Genomic DNA, 23,820 nt, shown 5'->3' on the forward strand with positions numbered 1-23,820 from the left:
AAAAAGAAAACAAAAAACACCTCTTCTTCCATAAGTCTTTGTCAACTGAGTATCTACTCAGTTATTTAAACCATAAAAACTGGGGTGTATTTGAGTATTCTCTTTCTACCATACCCTATATCCAATCCATTTTCTAATCTGTTCTACTTTTAAGATGTATCTCATAATCCATTGAAATTATTATCTACTGATACTCCCAAGTCCTAGCCATTACCACAGCTCACCACAACTCCTACCACAATAGCCTCTATGCCCACTGTCCTCCCTTTAATCCATTTGGAACAGGGCAAATTGATCCTGAGATATGACATTTTTGTGTTTATTAGCTTCCTACAGTTTCATATTGTAAGTAAAAGTTCATTTTTTAACTTCTCTCATACTCAAGTGGAGAGTAGAAATGGCATGTATCAGAACCTCTTAAATGCAGGTTAGCATATACTCTTCCAGCATGGATAAAATGAACTACAGCTGGCTGAGAGCTAGAGTCTGAAACAAAGCCTTTGTCTGAGCTGGAACTAAGTAATTCTAGAAATAGTCTTCTTTTTCCTGGTTAGAAAAAAATTAATAATGATCACGTAACTTAAAGACTTATATATGACTAACTCATAGCACGTAGAAGGACTTAATAATTATTTGGTGAAGCAATGAACAAATGAATGATGTTTCTTTTCCTCAAATGGCACAAGATGCACATGATTCAGCACCAGAGGGACAGTCTGTTTGTCCCCAAAGGGACAAGCACAGCAGCAGAGCATCCACATCCACATTCAGGAAGAGCAGCCAAAGTGAGGAGGATGGCAGCCTGATGACAACCATGCCACAGACAAGATTCCAGACAATGTCGGCGGGTGGATCCTTTCAGGAAGAGTACATATACCTGGGTAATTTAGACGATGTACACAGCAAGCTAGCAGTGAAGAAGTATATGAGAACGTGGGGAAAATGGCAATTTGAGGGAAATCAACAGGAAAAAAAGATCCTCCAAACGCAAGAACTACTTCTCCCAAAATCTTCCTTCTAATTCACTGCATTTACTGGATTATGTTTTACTAATTGCCTTTCTTTCCCCCAGACTCCCTGAAGTTAGAAGTAAAAATTACCCAATGGGTCCAAGAAATATTTCCTTGAAATTTTATTTAGACTCTACAAATAGTGAATCTGACAAAGGAAAACATTAAAAATAAAAGAAATGAACTTCAATTGTTCATGTATTTATTCAGTCATTTAGCTAGCTTCTTGCAATAAGCAATGAAGCCATAAAAGCAGCAAACTCTTACTTTTTAAATTTCTGTGAGTTATTTAAACATTCCCCTGACTCTTCCCTGAGCAAAAACTGTAACCTCTGGGGAAGAATTCCCAATTCACAGCTGTTTAGCATCACCTTATCATGGTTTATTATCACAGTAGCCAGGTTGTCTCTTTGAAGATCAATTTCCCACTGAGCAATCAGATCAAGAGTAGTCAATCTAATTCAGTCACTTTAACGACCCAGATAACTGGAATGGTGCTGGTAATTTTAGTGATTAATGTGACAAATACAATTCAATTGTGCAGATTTGACATAGCTCAGCAGCTGGCTCTGATGTCAACACACGAGCCTGCCCAAAGCACTTTGTGGACACAATATGTAACTGTGCAGCTCTTGCCATTGCATGGCATGCCAAGGATCTACCACTTTTTGACAGCTCAACAATATCTTTTCCATATTCCTCACATAGCCTTATCTTAGTGAAAAAATAAATCAAATTGCACACTACTCCAATCATATAGAATTTAGAGTTGGGTTCTGACAATATGATAAAAGTAATCACAATCATTTATCACTCAGGTGGGAAAAGGTTCCTTCGTTTTCAAAACAAACATAATGCCATAAAATTTGCTATTTTGGGGAACATTTTAGAAAAAGGAAATCTGGAACAACTGTTGTCAAGACTCAGGAAAACTGCCAGTAGCATTTTAAATAGTGTCTTTACCTGTTTCACACAACAGCTGAGTCTCACCATCTGGGCCAGTCTGAAATTTCCACGAGTTCAGCTAAATTGTCAAAATAGCTTCTTTTGCTGGTCCTTCAAGCAATTGGCTGTTCAGGAAAACTAAAAATACATTTGACATCAGAAAGCCATCTCCAAATGCATGAAACCCAAGTGCCATAAAACGATGGAAAGAGCATTAGGCTTACACACCATATAATCATTTCTAGTGTAATCATTTCTATTAGAATTAGGGATTAAGCCAATGGAGCATGTTTGTTTAGAATCGTGATAATTGCCGGGTGCAGAGCAGTATGAAATCATTCCTCAAAATGAAACATTTCATTTTCCTAATGGACAACTAAAAAATAAACATGTTGTGAATGTTTCAAGTCAGGCAACAGAACACTTTAGAGCAAAAACAACATATATTCTCAGATAATAAACTTTTTCTATGAAGTTGTAAGGGGTCAAAGGTAGGCTACCCCAAGATGTACTGCTTTGACATCGGACAATTTGAGATGAAAACAATCAAGGCCCCGAAAGACTCAGCAAGAAAATTTGACCTCCCCACACAAGAAACAGAATAAAAAGAATTTAGGTGGAGGACCTGCTCCAAGAGAAGCTAGCACCATAGATAACCATGCTACAATATGAACTAGGTATGGTAGACAAGGAGGAATTTAGCAAAGTTTCTTTAGCAAAGGAATTTGCTAAAATTCCTGTGTCCCACTGTTTCTATGTGGGCTAGGAAACATTTGTATTTACTCTTTCATATGCCAATAAATTGCTTCTCTTTCTCTTTGAAGTCCAGACCCCTACCCTTTCTCCTTATTTCAGGATGACATATACATCCCATTTCGCCTGTCTCTGGAATTTCATGTCTGGATTCCTAGTACATAGCTAATTAAACTTTGCTGCTTCCTCCTGTTAATCTGTCAGTTTGTTTCTTAGACCAAACAAAAGCACTTTGAAGGGTAGAAGAAAATTCTTCTGCCCCAAAAAAGCACTTTAGACAATGCCAGTGAAATGTAACTGCACTAAAACCATTTTATTCTCAGAGACAGTGGAGATTTTATATTAAAAATTATTGATTAAAATGTTTTCAAAAATCAGAAAATGATGTGTAAAATGGGTGCATCATTTTTAATGAGGTGTAACTTACAGTGAAATTCACAGATCATAAGTGTAGTGTCTCTGTATTTTACAAGTGCCTGCAACCATGCACCCCACATAGATACCAAGACAAAAATGTTTCCACCAACCCCTGAAGTTCCCTCCTCATGCTGTTGCCAGTCAATCTCCACTGCACCTACATAAACTACCACTATTGCGGGTTGAGTTCATCCTCCTCAGTCCTTATTCCTGCCACAACAAGGAATTAAAAGGAGACACAATAGCGAAGCAGAGGGGGTTTTATTTGAATACACTCCAAGGGAGGAGAAGGCCAGAGTCAAGGCATCAGTGTGTTAGGCGCGAGGCTTACCTATTGCATTCTGGTAGGAGGCTCCTCTTTGACCGACAAGCTGGGGTTTATTTGATTTACAGGTTCATCTGTACAGCCATCCCTCTCAGTGAGCCTGTCCTTCCCCCATGCTGAGGTGCTATCTGGGCAGTTCCTACTTCCGGTGGGTGGGTTGTGGTCTGGCTGGTGAGGAACTTACCTCCCTGCAAAGCCTTTGTTGTCTGCACATGGGACCCCCTACCTGGACAGAGTGTGGGTGGCTTTTTCTTTGAACCTTATCTGGAAGGCTTCCTCTTTGAGCCTTATCTTCCCCTTTTCTGGCTGCTCATGTCTACCTTTCCACCTGATATTCCTAATACTACCAATCTAATTATTTACATTAAATGTTGCCTGTTATAAAATTTCATATAGTGGAATTGTTGGGGAAGAAATATTTTCTTCTACCCGTCAAGGTTCTTTTGGCTAGTCTAATAATTAAATTGACATGACACAAAATAAGAAGAGAAAATCAAGTTTAATTAATACGGCTATCCCACATAAACATGAGAGATTCCAAAGACAGTCAAACAAAATGAGGTACATATGTGATCCTGAAACAAAGAGAAGCGGGTGAGAGTCTGAGACTTCAAAGAGAAAGGGAAGCAATTGACAGATATATGAAAGAGCAAATGTTTGGTAAACATTTGCTGGGCCACACAGAAACAATGGGACATAGAGAAGAATTTTAACAAACGAACTTTGTTAAATTCCTCCCAGCCTACCATCCTTAATTCATGTTACATTAGAGATATCTGATGATAGCTTTCTTCCTCAGTCAGGTCCTCTCTCTAATTTCTTTCAGGCAGTTAGGGGGAAGGTCAAAGATTTTTCCAAGCCTTCTGTTTCTTAAATATAATTAGCCTAAAATAATCCATATGCCAAAAAGACACATTTTGGGGTGGCAAATTTTTTTTTGCACCCCTTCAGAGTCATACAGTTTGTACTTTTTTGTGTGTAGTTTATTGTTTTTAAGTTGTATCTATGTCATTGTATGTTTAAGTACTATTTCATTATATAAATATACCACATATAATTTATACATTTTCCTAGTTGAAAAACATTTAGGTTATATCCAGTTTTTGTCTATTTTCAATAACACAGTTATGAATACTATTGGTAAGTACTTTTGTGAATATATATGTTGGAATTTTCTTAGGTAAATACCTAGTGTGGCATTTCTGGGTGATGGCAGAGAGTACACTTAACTTTATAAGAAAATGGGAGAACTTTTCTTAAAAATGGCTTCATTATTTTATACTCCTATCAACAGTGTATGAAATTCTTGGTTGTTTTACAATCAATATTTAATGCTGTCAGTCTTTTTGAATTATAACCAGTAATATAATATCTCATGTATATAATTAACTTTAATTAGCATTTCTTGAATAACTGCTCATGATTATGCTTGTTCATATGCTTGTTTGCCCTGTGTATAGCTCTCATCTGAAAATGTCTTTTTAGTCTTGCCCTTTTTAAAATGAGGTTGTTTGTCTTTTTTATTATTAATTTGTAGGGGTTGTCACTATATTCTGAATACAAATCCTTGGTCAGGTATATGCATTGTAAATATTTTCTTTCAGTAAATATTTTCTTTCAGTCAGTTGCTTATGTATTTATTTCACTGGCATGTTTGGGGAGATATTTTTATGTAATCTAATTTATAACATTTTTTGTTGTTTGTGATTTTTGATTCTAAAAAATATGTGCCTACTCCAAGGTCAGGAAGATATTTCCCATTTTTTTCCTAGAAGCTTTATAATTAGAGCTTTTGTGCTTAGTCATATCATTTATAGTGAATTAATTTTTGTGTATGATGGATGTAGAGCTTGAGGGTTTTGGTCTTTTCTTCCTTAAATATTTAATAGAATTCACAGGGAATCCATCTGGGCCTGAAGTTTTAAATTATGAGTATGATTACTTTTAAAATATGGAACTATTCTAATTTTTTATTTTTTTTTTGTATCAAGTTTGTGTTTGTTCATTTATCTGAATTGTCAAATTGTTTGAGTTAAGTAGATAGCTAGGCATAAGCAGGTAGATAAAAGGAGACTTCAGTCGGATGACTGCTTACATTCTACACATTCCATGCAAGCTGTTCTCTCAGGATGTGGAGTGAGGTTATAGGTAATAACTGGCTAAAACCGGCTAGTTCGAGCAAGGAGGAGAAATTTCCCTAAATTTCACCCCAAAATCCATTGACGTAATACAAATCACACCTCCATCATTATCATAGTAAGAATCATACCTCCCTACACCATGACAGTTCCAATGGGGAGCAAATATAGTCAAAAATCCCTCTACCTGACATGAGAGTGGAGCAAGCCTGAACTCCAAAAGACTACACCTGTTCCCTTTGAAACCTAATTTAACTTAGTGAATATTCTCCCTTTATATAAAAAGTGCTCCCTAATATTCCCTTGAGGCAACCAACCCTCTCTGTGTCTGCCTGCACCCCAACTCTCAGGCATATACTTTTGTTTTCCAAATAAATTTTGAATGATCAACTCATTTTTGTAACTGTTCTTGAACTCTTTTTCACAATAAGGCCAAGGACCCATCTCCAATAACAAAATTTACTAGCATAAATTTTTCATATAATCCTTATTAAGTATTTTATAATGTAAGGGTCTCATTTTTGGTTTCCTTTTCATTTGTGATGTTTATCTTTTATATATTCTTTTTTCTTAATTACTTTAGTCAGCAATTTATCAATTTTATTGGTATTTTCAGAGAAATTATCTCAGATCTCACTGATTTTTTTCTATTGTTTCTTTGTTTTCTAGTTCATTGAAACTTTTATCTTTATTATTTTCTTTATTTTACTTAGTTTTTAATTTGTTCTTTAATTTCTTAAGGTGTAAGCTTAGACAATTAATTTAATATTTTATTTGCTTATAATACAACATTTAAAGATACTAATTTCCTCACAAGTACTTTTTTATCTGTATCCCAAAACCTTTGACGTGTTTTTGTTATTATTAAGTCCAAAATAGTATTATGTTCACTTGTTGATTTCTTTGCCCCATTTACTATTTGGAAGTATATTTTTTATTTCCAAATATTTGGAGATTTTCTAGGCATATTTTTGTTACTGATTTTGAATTTAATTCAATTGTGGTCATAAGACATACTCTTTAAGATTATAATCATTTGAAATTTATTGAGGCATTTTTATGAACCAGCATAGTTTCCATCATAGTGAACATTCCATGTACACTTGAAAAAAAATGAATCCTCTAGTTGTAGGGTAAATTGTTTTATAAATGTCATTTAAGTCGGGTGATAGTATTGTTCAAATCTTTTATATCCTTACTGATTTTTTTTCCTTTTTTGGCTATACTTATTTTTCTTTCAAATACTATAAGAATATATATTAAAATATCTACATATGGTTCTTGGTTTGTCTTTTATTCCTTTTAATTCTGTGTTTTTCTTCATTATTGAAGTCACATTACTAAAAGCCTACATATATAAGAATGTTAAGTTTCTGATGCATTGATTTTTTCATCATAATGTAACATCTTCTTTATCTCTGATAATACAGTTTTTCTTAGTACACTTTGATTTTATTTATATGGCCAGTCCAGCTTCTTTATGGTTGTTGTTTATTTACATTTTGTACTCCTTTTACTTTTAGATTATTAACGACATTTTATTAAAATGCACCTCTTGTAAGTAATATGTAATTCTCTCTTGCTTTTAATTAAATCCAACATTCTGTATCTTTACATCAAAGATTTAATCCATTTAGATTTACTGTAAGTATTGATTTGACTGCATTTATTTCTACCATCTTGCCATTTGCTTTTATTTTGCTCAATGTATTTTTTTTCCTTCCTTCCCTGCCTTCTTTCCATTAAACAAATTTTCACATATTTTTCACCACAGCATTTTATTGCCTATTTCTCATCACCCCTACTCACTCCTTACAGGAGGGATCCCTGCCCTAAATAGTACAAGATGGCTAAACATGAGAGCCAATACTGAACATTTAAGACTGACAATGATTTTCTAGTCACATATACTCACAGTCTTAGGGGATGTGCACATTGTAAACCATGCAGGGCTGCACAGGATTGCACTCAGGAACAGAGTGGACCAGCATGAGCTGTTGAAACCAAGCTTCGTAGTGACAAGAGTGTAGATGACCCTTAGCTCCTTCATGAGGGTCTGAGAGGCTTGTTTGAATAATTTTGTGGGCTGCAGAGAAATGGAACATAGAAGGTTGAAGACCCAGTAGGGTACAAGTGGTACAGCTGATAAGAGAACTAAGTAGGCAGAAGGATTTTTCTTTTGTGTGGGAGACATGTTTGGTGGGAGGAAGGGGAATTCAAAGCCAGGACCTCTGGGCCTTGTGAGGCTCAAAGAAGTCAAGGATGTCTATCATGAATTAATATTATACAACTTTACATACAATCTAATAACCTTACAGCAATATAGTTCCATTTACCACTCTCTTAAATTTTGTTCCAATTTAAGCATTCATTTTACATCTATGTATAGTATGAACTTCATAAGACATTACTATTATTAAATTACATTCAACTCTCAAATACCTTTGAAAAGGTTTTAAAAATAAGAAAAGTATTTTACCACACATTTATAATTTCTATTGCCATATCTTCCTTTGTTTATACCTCAGTATTCATATAGTATCATCTTTATTTGCCTTGAAGAATTCTGTTACTACTTCTTGTATGGTTAGTCTGCTGGGGACACATTCTTCCCAAGTTCTCATGTTTCTAAAATGTCATTATTTCACCATAATTTCTGAAGAACAGTTTAGCTGAATATCAACTTCTAGGTCGATAGTTTACTTTTTGTACTTAAACAATGAATTTCTATTGCCATATGGGTTAAGTTTTCTTTGAAAAATAAGCTTTTGATTCTTACCTTTGTTCCTATATTGCGTGTCTATTTTTCTTCTGCCTGCTTGAAGAATTTATCTTTCTTCTTGAATTTCAAGCATTTGTGTATGATATGTCTATTTGATAGTTTTGTTGTTTTTAGTTCTCTGGTAGCTTCACTGATCCAGGTAAGGAGGTCATTATTTTTCATCAAACTTGAAATATTTATATCATCAATTTTTCAGTGAGTTTTCCTGACATATTATCTTTTGTCTCTCCTTCTGGGTCTCTAATTACATATATATTTGATTTGTTTTTTGATATTTTTCCACAGGTCTCTGAAAGTGTGTTCAGTTTTTCAGTCTTTTATCCTCTGTACTTTAGCTTGCAAGGTCTCTTGTACCTATCTACAAATGTACTAATCTTTTCTTCTGTGATGCTAGTTTTAAATCCTATGAAGTGGTTATTTTCAGATATCTTATTTCTCAGTTTTAGAATTTTGTTTGAGTATTTCCTACAGTTTCCATTTTTCTATTAATATTCACCATCTTTCAACTTAATATTTTTATCTTTTTCATAAATCCTTAAACATATATAATTACTGTTTTAAAGATTTAATATACTAATTCTGTCATCTCCATATTCTTTGAATCTGTGTTCTTGACTGTTTCCCTGTTAACAAGTCATGATTTCCTGCTTCTTCAATTTTGATTGGATATGAGCATTATGGATACTACACTGATAATTGTAAATAGTGCTTCATTTTATTTTGGTAAGAAGCTAATTTAATGTCAGTCGTTTTGTCCTTTTGAGGCTTTTTAAAAGATTTTTTTTTATTTCTTTAGTGTGAATTTAAAGAAGCCCAAATTCTAAGACTAGAATATTCTTTCTCCTAAGGCATGGTGTTTTTGTTGCCTTAAGTGAAAGCTCTGAGAGTTCAGTGAAATTTCTTCAGTCCAATTATTTTGTAATTTCTACATCTCCCCAAGATTTGCGGCCAATAGTATTTCCACTTAGTTCACAGTTTCCCAATTTTCTCTGTTCTCTAGTAACCCTCAAAGAATCTCATTCCATGACTGCATAACTCTTGAACATTTGGTCTTCTCTGACTCCTGCCTAGAAAATTACAGCCACATCTGCAGCTGTAGTTTTTAATCATTCCCTCTTGAGCTTGGTGAGACTGCCATGCTCCAGGCTCCACACACCTGTGCCATTGTCCAGAAAGTTCTTCTAGGCAGAAAACCACCTAGTTTCTGTGATTCACCTCATGTGCCCTTTATTCTCTCAGGGATTGTATCCTGCCATGACTTCTGTTCATTAGACAACTTTATCTCTAACATGCACGTTTTGTCTCTAACAGTTACTTCATGATTAGAGCAAGCAAAAGTTGAGAGCAGCAATTTTAGTCCTTTATTTGTAAACACCAAAGTTACATCTAGGTGATAGCTGTATAGTCCCTGAAGCTTATACTATATAGAGTCATATCTCTTTAAGAAAAAGAATACACAATTTTAAATGCATGCTTAGGCACAGGTGTGAATTTTTATCTAGAGAAAAGAAATCACTGCAAATCACAATTTTTAAAAATTGGCAAATAATACAAATATCACCAAAAAAATGAAAACAAACTATTAACTTTATTAATTAACTGTCTATCTGCCAATATATTTTTTTCCTAACTTTTTGGACCAATTCTTTTTTGATTAGCTCCTTATAGACCAATAATTTAATTATAATTTAAAGAGACCAGCATGAGTAATTGAAATTTATTTTTTAATTAGTGATAGTTTAAAGTAGCTTATTTTACCTTTATAACTTGTAATTGACCCTTTTACTAAGAATGTTCAGATTGTGATCAGATTTGGGAAACATCATATATGTTTTAAGATATGAGGTATAATATTTCTCAGCATTTCAAGTTTTCTTATGTAGTAGCTAATGCAATCCAAAAAGTAAAAATTGAATTTTTTCTAGTGTTTTTCCTAATGTATTTGATTTGCTTTCTATTTAAATGATAAATGCATTTTAAAAATGCAATAAAATAGCTTATTCACTACTGCTGTACAAAGCTTCTCTCTCATCTTATTAAATTACTGCCTTTAGCATTATATAAGTATTTGTCACAATTTGTTTCTAATGTCAGAACAATTTCTAATAGTTCTACCCATTAATTTTATAATATCTTTTAAATTTGAGTAAGTTTTACCGAATTTTCCCTGAAATTATTTACTGAATAAGAGTAAATATACAAGATACCATGTATACATATCCAAATCAGAAGACTGTTTAAGTTCTCATATTTTCTCCAAAAAATGCTCTAAAACTTTTTGTAATCTGCAGTTTAAAATGAACATTATCAAATTTTTGAATAAACTGCATTTCATTTATGTATAGGCTTCTCTTCCAGTTACTCAAGAAAATATTTCAGTGTATTTAAAATGTTGTTGTGTCTCTGTTCATGACTTGCACTGATTTACAATAGGCAGGTCATCTCATTAAACTTATTATCTTTAAAGGAGCTGGCATGTATGTACAGTACTTCAAATGCAAAAGAAAACCTATTACTATCATAGAATATCCCAAATCTTGAATAACCTAAGGGACTATGAATTCAGCTTTTTTTCTCTGATGAGACCACAGGAAGAAGAGCACACATTAAACATATGCTGCCTTCTTGTTAATGTTCATGAAAAGGGTGTGCAGTCCTTCACCACCACCTTTTAGTCACAAGACCAAACACACTTTTTGTTAAAGGATATTTTACAACCACCTCAAACATTTTCATTTGTTGAAAACAATCACATAGATAATTTTCAATTGACCAGAAAATTAAAGATTGCTCAGAGGGGTTTTTGCATTGTAATAGCAGTGCACAATAATTATCAACTTATCAGTCAGTATTCAATGAAGAAACTATAATAGAATAATGTTTAGTGTCTGCTTTATTTTTCAGACCTGCCACTTTATTTTATGCATGCTTTCCAATTATTTTAATTCTTCATAAATTCTCTTGGATAAATAAGTCACTTTTTCCTACTTTGGTATTTTTTTAAAAGTGCTTGTGCAAAAAACTGATCAATTTCAACTATTATCATATCATTTCCATTATCTGAAGAATGTTCCTTTGCATTTTCACCTCTGAAGAGTAAACCTCATTCATTCATAATGAGTAATTATTAATTAATAATGAGTTTACTCATTAATGAGGTTTATTCATTAGTAAGAGTAAACCTCATTATTATGCATAACTAGTCCTTCTAGCACTTTAATAAAGAACCAAATATTCTGTCTGGTGTGTTCAAGGTACTGGTCTAGTGAATTTTCATTTGACTTTCAAAATCCAAGTAAATATATAGTTTTCTTTGACCATTACTGTCATTACTTTCAGGGCTCTAGATATATTCACGAAGTCTGAAGATCATTCTAATATATATATTGTCTGTCTTGCTTATAAAGAGCTAGTAAACAAAAATATAAGCAAGTTTTACTGTTGAAATAGGCTGGCAAGGATCTCATAAAACTGAAATATTTCCATGTTTTTCCCAAATTTATTTCAGAATAATCTTTTTGCATTAAATATTCTCTGTCTCTAAAAGTAATTCTAGAACCATGACTGCATATAAACAATTATTCATTAAACAGTGTTGAATAAAGTTATTTTTCCCTATTGAAGATCAGTGTATTATCAAAGGCAACAAATTTATCCAAGCAAAGCAATTGCTCTTCATGCTCTGTTTGACTATACATATTGTGTTTTTCTTTATCATTACTCTTGTCACTTTTCTTTGTTTTTAAAGTTTGTTCCCTGTTTGAATGTATCCTCATTCTTAGTTTTCTCTTTTTTTCTTCCAGCTTTATCAAGATATAATTGATATACGACATTGTATAAAATTAAGGAGTACAAAGTGTTGATTTGATGCACTTATATAGTGCAAAATGATTACAACCCTAGTGTCAACTAACACCTATAATACATCACATAGTTACCATTTCTTTATTGTCCTGATGGTGAGAACATTTAAGATCTACTCACTTAGCAACTTTCATTTATATAATACAGTATTATTAACTATAATCACTATGTTGTACACTGTATTCCTCAGAACATATTCATCTTACAGCTGACAGTTTGTACTCTGATTAACCTCTCCCCCTTTGCACCACTTCCCCAGCACCTGGTAACCACCACTCCAGTCTCTCTCTGAGATTGGCTTTTTAGATTCCACATATAAATGTTATCATACAGCAATACAATATTTGTCTCTCTCTATCTACTTTACTTAGTATGCCCTCAAGGTCCATCCCTGTTATTACAAACAGGAGGCTGTCTTTTTCTCACAACTTTCCACTATCTTCTTTATCCATTCATTATCTGACAGACATTTAAGTTGTTTAATACATTTTAAGGCTAGTGCCTCAATGAACACGGCAGTACAGATATCTCTGTGAGGTAGTGATTTTATTTCCTTTGGATGTATATACCCAGAAATTGGATTGTTGGATTATATGGTAGTTTCATTTTAATTTTTAGAGGAATTTCCATAGTTTTTTCCATAGTGGCTCTACCAATTTACATTCCCAGCAATAGTGCATGACAACACTTATAGTGCAACACTTGTTATAGCTTGTATTTTGATATTAGACATTCTGACTGGTATGAGGTGACATCTTACTGTGGTTTTAACTTGTACTTCCTTCTCTGCCCATATTTTAAATAGGTTTTTTTTTTGCTAATGAGTTGCATGTATTATTTATATATTGTGATTTTAATCACTTATATGATATGATGTGCAAATATGTTCCCATCTCATAATTTTTGTCACCAATTTTGTTGGCATTTAATACTCTGCATTTTCTTATTAATTGTGATACCTTTGTTTTCATAATTCTTGAACATCATGGGTTTTAGTTTCCATGTTGAAAAATTAGTGAGTTTTTGACATTTTAAATCTCTGAGCTCATTTTTTTTTTTTGGCAGAGGAAGGAGAGAGGAAATGTTTTGGGCTTCTCCTGGAATAGTTTTGGTGTAATCAATAACTCTGAAAGTATATACAGAATCATCCTGAATATAAGGGACATACAAGGGCAATCCTTTTTATTTTTTTCTGCTGTGTCTTTGCCCTCCATATCCCTGCACCCTGCATGTCAGCAATCTTTATTTATTTTAGTATCATTAATATACAATCACCTGAGCAACACTGTGGTTACTACATTCACCCCATTATCAAGTCCCGATCACATACCCATTAAACTGTCCATCAGTTTAGTAAGATGCTATAGAGTCATTACTTGTCTTCTCTCTGCTATCCTGCCCTCCCTGTGTGCCAACACCGCGTTCTGTGTGCTAATCGTAATGCTTCTTATTCCCCTTCCCCCTCTCTTCCTACCCACCTTCCCCAGTCCCTTTCTCTTTTGCAATTGTTAGTCCATTCTTGGGTTTTGTGAGTCTGCTGCTGTTTTGTCCCTTCAGTTTTTGCTTTTTTCTTATGCTCCACAGATGAGTAAAATCATTTGGTACTTGTCGTTCTCCAACTGGTTTATTTCACTTACCATAATACCCTCTAGCTCCATCCATGTTATTGCAAATGGTAGGATTTGTTTTCTTCTTATGGCTGAATAATATTCCATTGTGTATATGTACCCCCTCTTCTTTATCCATTCATCTACTGATGGACACTTAGGTAGCTCCCATATCTTGGCTATTGTAAATAGTGTTGCAATAAACACAGGGGTGCATATGTCTCTTTTGAAACTGGGCTCCTGAATACTTAGGGTAAATTCCTAGGAGTGGAATTCATGGGTCAAATGGTATTTCTATTTTCAGTTTTTTGAGGAACCTCTATACTGCTTTCCACAATGGCTGAACTAATTTACATTCCCACCAGCAGTGTAGGAGGGTTCCCCTTTCTCCACATCCTGGCCAGCATTTGTTGTTCCTAGTCTTTTCTCTGCTGGCCATCCTAACTAGTGTGAAGTGATATCTCATTGTGGTTTAAATTTGCATTTCCCTGGTATTTCATGATGTGGAGCATCTTTTCATGTGCCTGTTAGCCATTTGAATTTCTTCTTTGGAGAAGTGTCTGTTCATAATCTCTGCCCATTTTTTAATAGGGTTATTTGCTTTTTGGGTGTTGAGGCATGTGAGTTCTTTATATATTTTGGATGTTAACCCCTTGTCAGATATGTCATTTGCAAATATATTCTTCCATACTGTAGGATGCCTTTTTATTCTGCTGATGGTGTCCTTTGATGTACAGAAGCTTTTTAACATGATGTAGGCCCATTTGTTTATTTTTGCTTTTGTTTCCCTTGCTCAAGGAGATGCGTTCAGGAAGAACTTGCTCATGCTTATATACAGGAGATTTTTGCCTATGATTTTTTCTAAGAGTTTTATGGTTTCTTGACTTACATTCAGGTCTTTGATCAATTATGAATTTACTTTTGTGCATGGAGTTAGACAATAATTCAGTTTCATTCTCTTGCACGTAGCTGTTCAGTTTTGAAAATACCAGTTGGTGAAGAGGCTGTCATTTCCCCATTGTATGTCCATGGCTGCTTTATCATATATTGATTGGCCATTTATGCTTGGGTTTATATCAGGGCTCTCTAGTCTGTTCCATTGGTCTATGAGTCTGTTCTGTGTGAGTACCAAATTGTCTTGATTACTGTGGCTTTGTAGTAGAGCTTGAAGTCAGGGAGCATAATCCCTCCAGCTTTATTCTTCCTTCTAAAGACTGCTTTGGCTATTAAAGGTCTTTTGTGGTTCCATATGAATTTTAGAACTATTTGCTCTAGTTTGTTGTAGAATGCTGTTGATATTTTGATAGGGATTGCATTGAATCTATAGATTACTTTAGACAATATTAATACTTCCTATCCATGAGCATGAGATGTGTTTCCATTTATTGATATCTTCTTTAATTTCTCTCATGAGTGTCTTGTACTTTTCAGAGTATAGATCTTTCACTTCCTTGGTTAGGTTTATTCCTAGGTATTTTATTCTTTTGTTGCAATGGTGCATGGAATTGTTTTCCTGATTTCTCTTTCTGCTAGTTCATCATTAGTGTATAGGAATGCAACAGATTTCTGTGTATTAATTTTGTATCCTGCAACTTTGCTGAATTCAAATATTAGATCTAATAGTTTTGGAGTGGATTTTTTAGGGTTTTTTAGGTACGGTATCACCTCATTAGCAAACAGGGACAGTTTAACTTCTTCATTGCTGGTCTGGATGCCTTCTGTTTCTTTGTGTTGTCTCATTGCTATGGCTAGGACCTCCAGTATTATGTTGAATAAAAATGGGGAGAGTGGGCTTCCTTGTCTTGTTCCTGAACTTACAGGAAAAGCTTTCAGCTTCTCACTATTGAATACAATGTTGGCTGTGGGTTTGTCACATATTGTCTTTATTATGTTGAGGTACTTGCCGTCAATTTCCATTTTGTTGAGAGTTTTTATCATGAATGGATGTTGAATTTTGTCAAACGTTTTTCAGCATCTATGGAGATGATCATGTGGTTTTTGTCCTTCTTTTTGTTGATGTGGTGGATGATGTTGATGCATTTTTGAATGTTGCACCATCCTTGCATTCCTGGAGTAATCCTACTTGATCATGATGGATGATCTTTTTGATGTATTTTTGAATTTGGTTGCTAATATTTTGTTGAATATTTTTGCATCTGGTTCAACAGGGTTATTGGTCTGTAATTTTATTTTTTTGTGGTGTCTTTGCCTGGCTTTGGTATTAGAGTGATGCTGGCCTCATAGAATAAGTTTGGGAGTAGTCCCTTTTCTTCTACTTTTTGGAAAACTTTAAGGAGGATGGGTATTAGGTCTTCACTAAATCTTTGATAAAATTCATCAGTGAAACCATCTGGACCAGGGATTTTAGTCTTAGTTCATTTTTTGATTACCAATTTAATTTCCTTGCTGTTAATTGGTCTATTCAAATTTTCTGTTTCTTCCTGGATCAGCCTTGGAAGGTTGTATTTTTCTAGAAAGTTGTCCATTTCTTCTAGGTAATCCATTTGTTAGCATAAAATTTTTCATAGTAGTCTCTCATATTTCTTTGTATTTCTGTGGTGTCCATAGTGATTATTCCTTTCTCATTTCTGATTCTGTTTATGTGTGTAGACTCTCTTTTTTTCTTGATAAGTCTGGCCAGGGGTTTATCTATTTTCTTTATTTTCTCAAAGAACCAAATCCTGCTTTCATTGATTCTTTCTATTGTTTTATTTTTCTCGATTTTATTTATTTATGCTCTAATCTTTATTATGTCCCTCCTTCTACTGACTTTGGGCCTCATTTGTTCTTCTTTTTCTAGTTTTGTTAATTGTGAATTTAGACTGTTCATATGGGATTGTTCTTCTTTCTGAGGCCATACAAGGGCAATCTTGATGGAATTTGAAATCACTTCCATAGTGCATCAAGGTATATAAATGTAAAATCAAGTTTCTCACCACTATCTACATTGGCCTATTAATACATGAAATTTTGTTATTGAAATGTTTGTTTTTTCTAGGTGTTTCTATGTGTCAGTAGAAATTTTAGTGTTGTTTTGAGTGGCATTAACAGATATGTCTGGTACTGCAAAGGATGATCTAATACTGAGGTCTGTGATGCATAAAATGGGAGGTGTAACAACATAAACTACTATTTATAGTACTCTTATGTGTTTGTGCCCTATCGACCCAGGAATTCTGATCAATATTATTTGTTTCAATTCTGATTAAAAATGGAAAACAATATAACTTATCCATAATTGTGTGTTCTGCATTTTATCCTTATTTATATTCTCCAGACAGGACAGAACATCTGTTGTGCTTAAGCATCAATAAGAGCAGAGTTCTTTGTTTATGATTTTGCACACTTAATAATTAGATGAATTTTCAAAGCAATAGCTTCTGACTTCATATATTTCATATTTGCATCTCCCCACTACACACATTCTTCTGGTGCCACATGCCATACCACATGGTTATAACACAATAGGACCTGTGTTTCTTCACCTGCAGTCACCAAACTAGGTAAGTTATAAGAGTAATCAGGTGGAGTATTCTTAGAACCTATTACTATGTTAGAATGGCTAGCAGTAAATTAATTATACACCGAAGTGACTGCAAACTACCTAAAACATATCCCTCTAAATCCAACAAAATGTATCCCAACTCATTTGTCCTTAGCTAGCACCCCAAAATGCCAAATGATCACACCAATACCATCCAACAGAAGGAAAAATATGACAGAGGAAAAGCTAAAGTGGAACAATGAAGTTACCCCATTAAAGGTAAAATACATTCAACATATTTTATAACAAATTACCATGTAATACATTGCTAGGACTCTTCCTACCAAGGTCCTTGGAAGAAGCTTAGTAAAAGTCAGGGGTCCTGTAACTTAAGGTTCATTAGCATTGTGGCAAATCCAGTTTAATCAGGTATTTAGTTTAAATATTTTATATCACATAACAAAAAATATGAGTGCTCACAAATTGACAGATCTTACATTTCTGCCCTTGATAGTAATGCCTCTCTTAAAGTACCCTTAACCCAATGCAGATGGAATGAAAGGATTCACAACTAGTCAGAAGGAAAGTTTGTGATTAGTGGAACAGGTCTGGCTCCAGATACCTTTCTTCTAAAAAAATTCATCCAGTCTGTTTCACATGGGTAGGGCTGTGCCTCCTCAATTCGAAGAAACTCCTCAAAGTTTCTCACAAATAAATACCACTCCTGCTCTGCTTCTCCAATTCCCAGATTCTACTTCATAATCTGCTAGTTCGTTCTTTGGGGAAAGAAGATGGAGGGAAGTAATTATTGGTTAAATGTCTATGTTTTCAATACCATTTTACCCAGAATTGATCAAAAAGAATATACTAGATTTGATGATGTAGTAATTTTGATTTAATTATGAGGAAAAATTTAAAATCACAAATAATTTGAAGACTATTTTGTTGAGTTTTGCATAATGTTTCTACAGTTCATTGAAATGGCAATTTTCCAAAATAAGATTGAGTGTGGATGTCACTGCCAGATTATTTTAAAATATCTTATAATTCTACAGTTATTGAAACACGTTGAGGCTACTTAAAAAATTCAAGATAACAGAAAACACAGGTACAGTTCTTTATATATATGTCATAATTTGCATCCTCCAAATATCACTATTCAAATCAGAGGAAGAAAAAAATTTTATTCAACACATATTATTTGTATGTGAGGTTAACTAACTGGGGAAAATATTTTGAGCTCTACATTATGATATAAAATCAAATGTTCAACTAAAATGTTAATTATAGAGAAATCAGCTTATATCAACTGAATATTTACTGATTTTGTATTGGGAAGTACTTGCTAATCAATAAAAACAAAGATATCATTATCAGGAAAGGCTTAGATTTTGGTTATACAAAAATGAAAATGATTTTATGTCAGTATCTCAGACAAAATTTAAAATGAAGTGAAAACTAGGAAGATTAGCAAATTCTGTAACAGACAAGAAGTCAATATCTTTAACATAAAATTGGTATTGAGTCAATGGAAAAAGAAGTATAATTTTTAATGGTTAAAGGATATAAAAAAATTCACAGAATAAAAACTTTTCCAATTAAATGACTATTGTCCTTTTTGTCACTACTCAGAGGAAAATGCATTTAAGAAAAGTTATATTTGTTACATTTAAAATTGCTAAATTATTTCAAGTACTCATTTCTTAAGTGAATATTTTTGGAATATCTGTTCTATCCTTGATATCCTCGTAAGTACTGAAACATTTAAAATTACAAAAAGTTTTCACAATCTTTGCGGTTGCAATGAAATGCTAACTCAGTCTCATACTGGGAGTTTAAATCTATAGAACTTTTCTGGAAGGCAATATGGAAATATCTTTGATGTTTACATATGATTTGATTCAACAATTACACTTACAGGGAAAAAATCAGCTGGGATATTGTGCAACTATATGTGCACATCTGTGTTTTTCTCTTTTCGGTGTATAATATTTAATGAATTATTAATGATTAAGAAAAGAGAACTAGTGAATTAATGATGGTATATTCAACTAACTGAAGCTATGTAGCCACTAATTTTGGTTGACTAAATGATTGCATAAATTAATTGTCAGATTAGTGATTTCATTAATCTTTTTGTAATTAATTAAGTAATAGAATTGCATGCTTTCTTATTTTTTAATGTACAGCAAAATATGGTGGTAGATGATTCACACATGTAGCAGAATGAGATAGAACTAGAAACACACATCATAACAATGTCATATTCCTGGCTTTGATGCTATATTAGAGCTAGCATAAAATGTCATGGAACCACTGGGAGGTAGGAAAGGAAACATGGAACCTCTCTGTACTATCTTCCCAACTTCTGGTGAATTTATCATTATTTCTAAATAAAGCATTAGAATAATATAACAAAACAAGAAATCAAAGACCTTTTTGTCCACTGTCACTTTGATTTCCAGCTCCCTTTTCCACTCATTCTCCATTCCCAAAGAAAATCTCTGTTATGATTTTGGTGTCCACCTTTCCAAACATCTTAAAATATTTTAAAATATATATGAGGTAGGCCAGATCACAAAAGTGACCCAGATATTGCCACAGACTGAATGATGTGTCCCCTCAAAATTCATGAGCTGAAACCTAATCCCCAGTGTGGGGGAGGTGGGGTCTTCAGTAAGTGATTAGGTCATGAGGGTGGATTAGTATCTTTCTAAAAGAGACCTAAGAGAGCTCCCTTGCCCTGTCTACCATGAATGACACAGTGAGACAATAGCAATCTATGAGCCATGAAGCTGGCTATCACCAGACACCATAATTGCCAGCACCTTCGATCTTGGACTTCCTAGCCTCCAGAACTGTGAGAAGTAATTCTTTTTGTATATAAAATTCTTGTTGTATATAAATTACTAAGTCTATGATATTTTCCTATATAAGCCCAAACAGAAGACAAACAATTGGAAAAGTTGACACTAGTTTTAGGTTGTTTTTACTTCAATTTGCTGTAAATGAGGAAATAGATATGCAAAGACATGCAAAAACAAGAATACAAGGGTGCCGGTAAATATAGTTTTCTGAAGCACTGCAAGGTCTATCTGACAGAAACACTCTTGGAGAAGTAGAATTGTCCCGGAAGTTTGAAATTTAGTTTTCAATGAAGACTCATGGAAGTGATGATCCACTGACTAAAGCAGCATAGAAAATGGGTATTTGCCAGAACCATTAATGTATGAGAATCAGCCATGCCAGCATGTGTGGATCTTCCCCCAATTCTAACACCTAAGCAAATTCCCCCTGGCCGCAATTGCACAGGTTCTTGTTCCTTTTGTATTTCATCATTCGACTTTTTTCAAGTATTGGCTTACCAAACCATAATAAACATTAGGTATGCTTTGTATGTTCATTTCTAACCCAAATTTTATTACCCTGTATTTAGTATTTATAATTTACAATTTTTTAAACTCAACATATAAGTAAAAGAAATTGCCACATTAATGTCCATAGGTCTTCTTATTTCCTTTGAAGCATTTTATAGATTTCCAAGGTAGGAATTTAAATATTATTTAGCCATTTCCTACAAAAGGACTTCTAGGTCATATCCAATATGCTGGTATTGCAATTAATGTTGCAGTAAAGATGTCTCTATGCAGCTTCTTTTTTTGTCCTCTGTTTTGTCAATGATACATATTGAGAAGGGAAATTACCTACTTGAGGTCAGTGTAAATTTTGTTTCCAGTAATACTGGCAAATTGCCTTCTAAAATGCCTGATTCAATTTATATTCCTTCTTTAGTGTGTAACCCTTTTCCCACAAGTCCACAAACAACAGCTTTTATAAACTTCAATCTTTCTAAGATTAAGGGCATTCCTGTTTTATCTACATTTTCCTAATTATCTTCTGCTGTTTGTTTCTTTATACTTAAGCTTTAAATGTATTTAGATTTAAATGGTATGAGGTAAGAATCTAATTTTGTATTATAATGATGATGATGTTTTTATGTTTTAATGGTAGCCTTCTTGATACTGGTTGAATGTTTTCACCCTATTGATTTTGGTATTTTTCACGGTTACTATTTTTTACATATTTATATATGAAAGATTCATATGTAAACATATACATATATCTATTTCTGGACTTTCTAATCTATTAAGCTACTTATTTACTGATGAACCATTATTCCACAGTATTAATTTGTTCAGCTTTATGATATATTGCTGACTGTAGAACAAACCACTCTTCTGTTCTTCTTAAAATTTCTTCATTGCCAGTTTATGCTTCATATGAATTTTTTTAAACTGTTTGCTGAATCATAACAATCTTAACTGAACAACAACACAGGTAAGTTTTGGAAGAACCAGCATCTTGATCTTGACAATATTCTGGTTTCCCCTTTATAAACATAGTAAAGATTTTTATTTGGGTCTTTCTGTGTGCCCCTTTACTAAAATTTGAAAACTTTTTCCCTAATGGTACAATAAAATTGCCAGGATTTTTAGGTTTACATTTTTTGAGTTCTTATGAGTTTGTTACTAATGTGAAAGAAATCCTTCAGTAAATCACTCATTACTCTTATTACATTTTCCAACTTGCTTGTTGCTGTTAATGAGAAAAGTTACTGACTTTTGTTTTTTATCTTGTATCTAGCTACTTTGATCAAGTAATTTAGCCTTGTTAAATACAATTTGTATTTATAAATCAGTCACCAAAATGTCTTTCACTTTATAGTTGAGGAAAGGTAAATCTGAGGAGGTTATAATTTGCTGACTTCACAAAACTGACTAGGGGATATTAGGCCTAGAACACTAGTTTTTTGAGGGCTGCAACCTTGCTGCAGGCACTGGTAGCAATCATTACAAAGTAGAACATCAATAAACACTAGTTGGCCAAATGAAATCCCCCCCACCCCCAACAGAGATATGCTCTGGCTATTAACAGGGTTAAATGAGAATAAAATGACAAACTCTGAGTTACACATATAGAAAAGTCTTGAAGGATAATGTAAATGTGCAATATTCTTAATCTGATTATGTGAGAGGCATTACTGTGTCATGGTTGAAGGACAATTTGCCTCCGTTAAGTTCTGGCTCCACCACTAATGGCTGAGGGATTTTGGAAGTTCACTTACCTTTTCTGCATTTCAGTTCCTTTATATGCAAAATAGGTATAATAATAATGACATATATGTTTAACGCTTTTGAGTGTTACAAGAATTAACAGCTTAAAGCTGCATGCCTGGTATTCTATTCCCAGCATCTAAAACAGGGTCTTATGTATGTAAGTAATTTCAGTAAAAATGTTCAATTGAAATTAAATTGGAGTGGGACACCAGAGCCCAGTTTAGCTTCCAGGGAATGTGTAACATTCTCATATTGCCTTTCTTATTATAGATAAATGTGTATTTCCATAATGAGAGCTGCTGTAATATTGCATATAAACTCATTTTGTCTGCCACCTGGTTTGCCCAGTAACTCCATCACACAGATCAGTAGAGAAGCAAATGTATATGACACTGCCTTGATCCACCTCTCCCCAGCCCCCTCAAATCAATTTACAAGTACCTTTTGCTCCATCTCCAAAATACATGCAGAAGTCTTCACAGTTAGCTGCTGTGCTCTCTCCCTCAGTCAGTGAAATGGCCTCCTGCCTCATTTCACTGAATCCACTCAATCCAGACTCCACACCAGGCCCCATGGTGTCTGAAAAATAAAAAGCAGCAAAAACCACTCTGCCTTAAAACACTTCAGTGATATCCCTTTGGATTTTAGATAAAAGCAAGACTCTTTACCATATCCTAAAAGACTCTCCATGCTGGAGTCTCTTGACTCTTTACTCTCACGCTAATCATGGACAGAACAAAGAATAAGTGCAGAAGCTCTGGGGCAGAACTACACTTGCCCAGCTTTACTTGCTTTTTTCCTATTCAACACCTTCTTCCCTACATCTTTAAATAGGGAGCTCCTCATCTCATTAGCCCCAGCTAAAAAACAAACAAAACACAGGGACATACTTCTTGAACAAGTTGCTGAAAGGAATTTCCAATATCCACCTCCACCTTGTCTCTATCATTGTCTCATATCACCTCCACTTATTTTAATCAGAACACTCATTATCACCTGAAATTATTACATTTCTTTATTATTTATGTATTGTCTATCTCTACCCCACCATATCCTATATACCAAATTTTGGATCACCAGGACGTTTTTATTTTTTTCCTTATTCATCACTGTACCTCCACCACCTGGAAAACTACCTGACATGGCAAATACTAGTTGAATGAATAATTAATATATGAATATAGTATTGATATTAAGTATGAAGCTGCTAGCTCACTCTCCTTCAATAGATGTAACTTCAACAGGTAATAACTTCAGTACCTGGAATTTACTGGTTTTTGTTTTCACTTTACAACAGCTTTCTCCAAAAATGAAAAGATACTATTTCATTACATATTTATAGGCTCTGTCTGCCTTGGAGGACTTCACTTCCAGTGAT

The 23,820-nt window shown here is 33.8% G+C and overlaps 1 long non-coding RNA gene across 1 annotated transcript; it reads right to left on the reverse strand.

Moving 5' to 3' along the window:
- Positions 1-1,919: 1,919 nt before the first annotated feature.
- LOC108396149 (uncharacterized) lies at positions 1,920-23,001 on the reverse strand. The gene is made up of 3 exons (XR_001852874.3): positions 22,884-23,001; positions 7,504-7,674; positions 1,920-2,093 (listed from the first exon to the last, which is right to left on the reverse strand). It is a non-coding gene; the product is annotated as an uncharacterized lncRNA (long non-coding RNA).
- Positions 23,002-23,820: the final 819 nt, after the last annotated feature.

Source organism: Manis javanica, chromosome 5, assembly GCF_040802235.1.
Source record: "Manis javanica isolate MJ-LG chromosome 5, MJ_LKY, whole genome shotgun sequence".
Classification (NCBI taxonomy): Eukaryota; Metazoa; Chordata; class Mammalia; order Pholidota; family Manidae; genus Manis; species Manis javanica.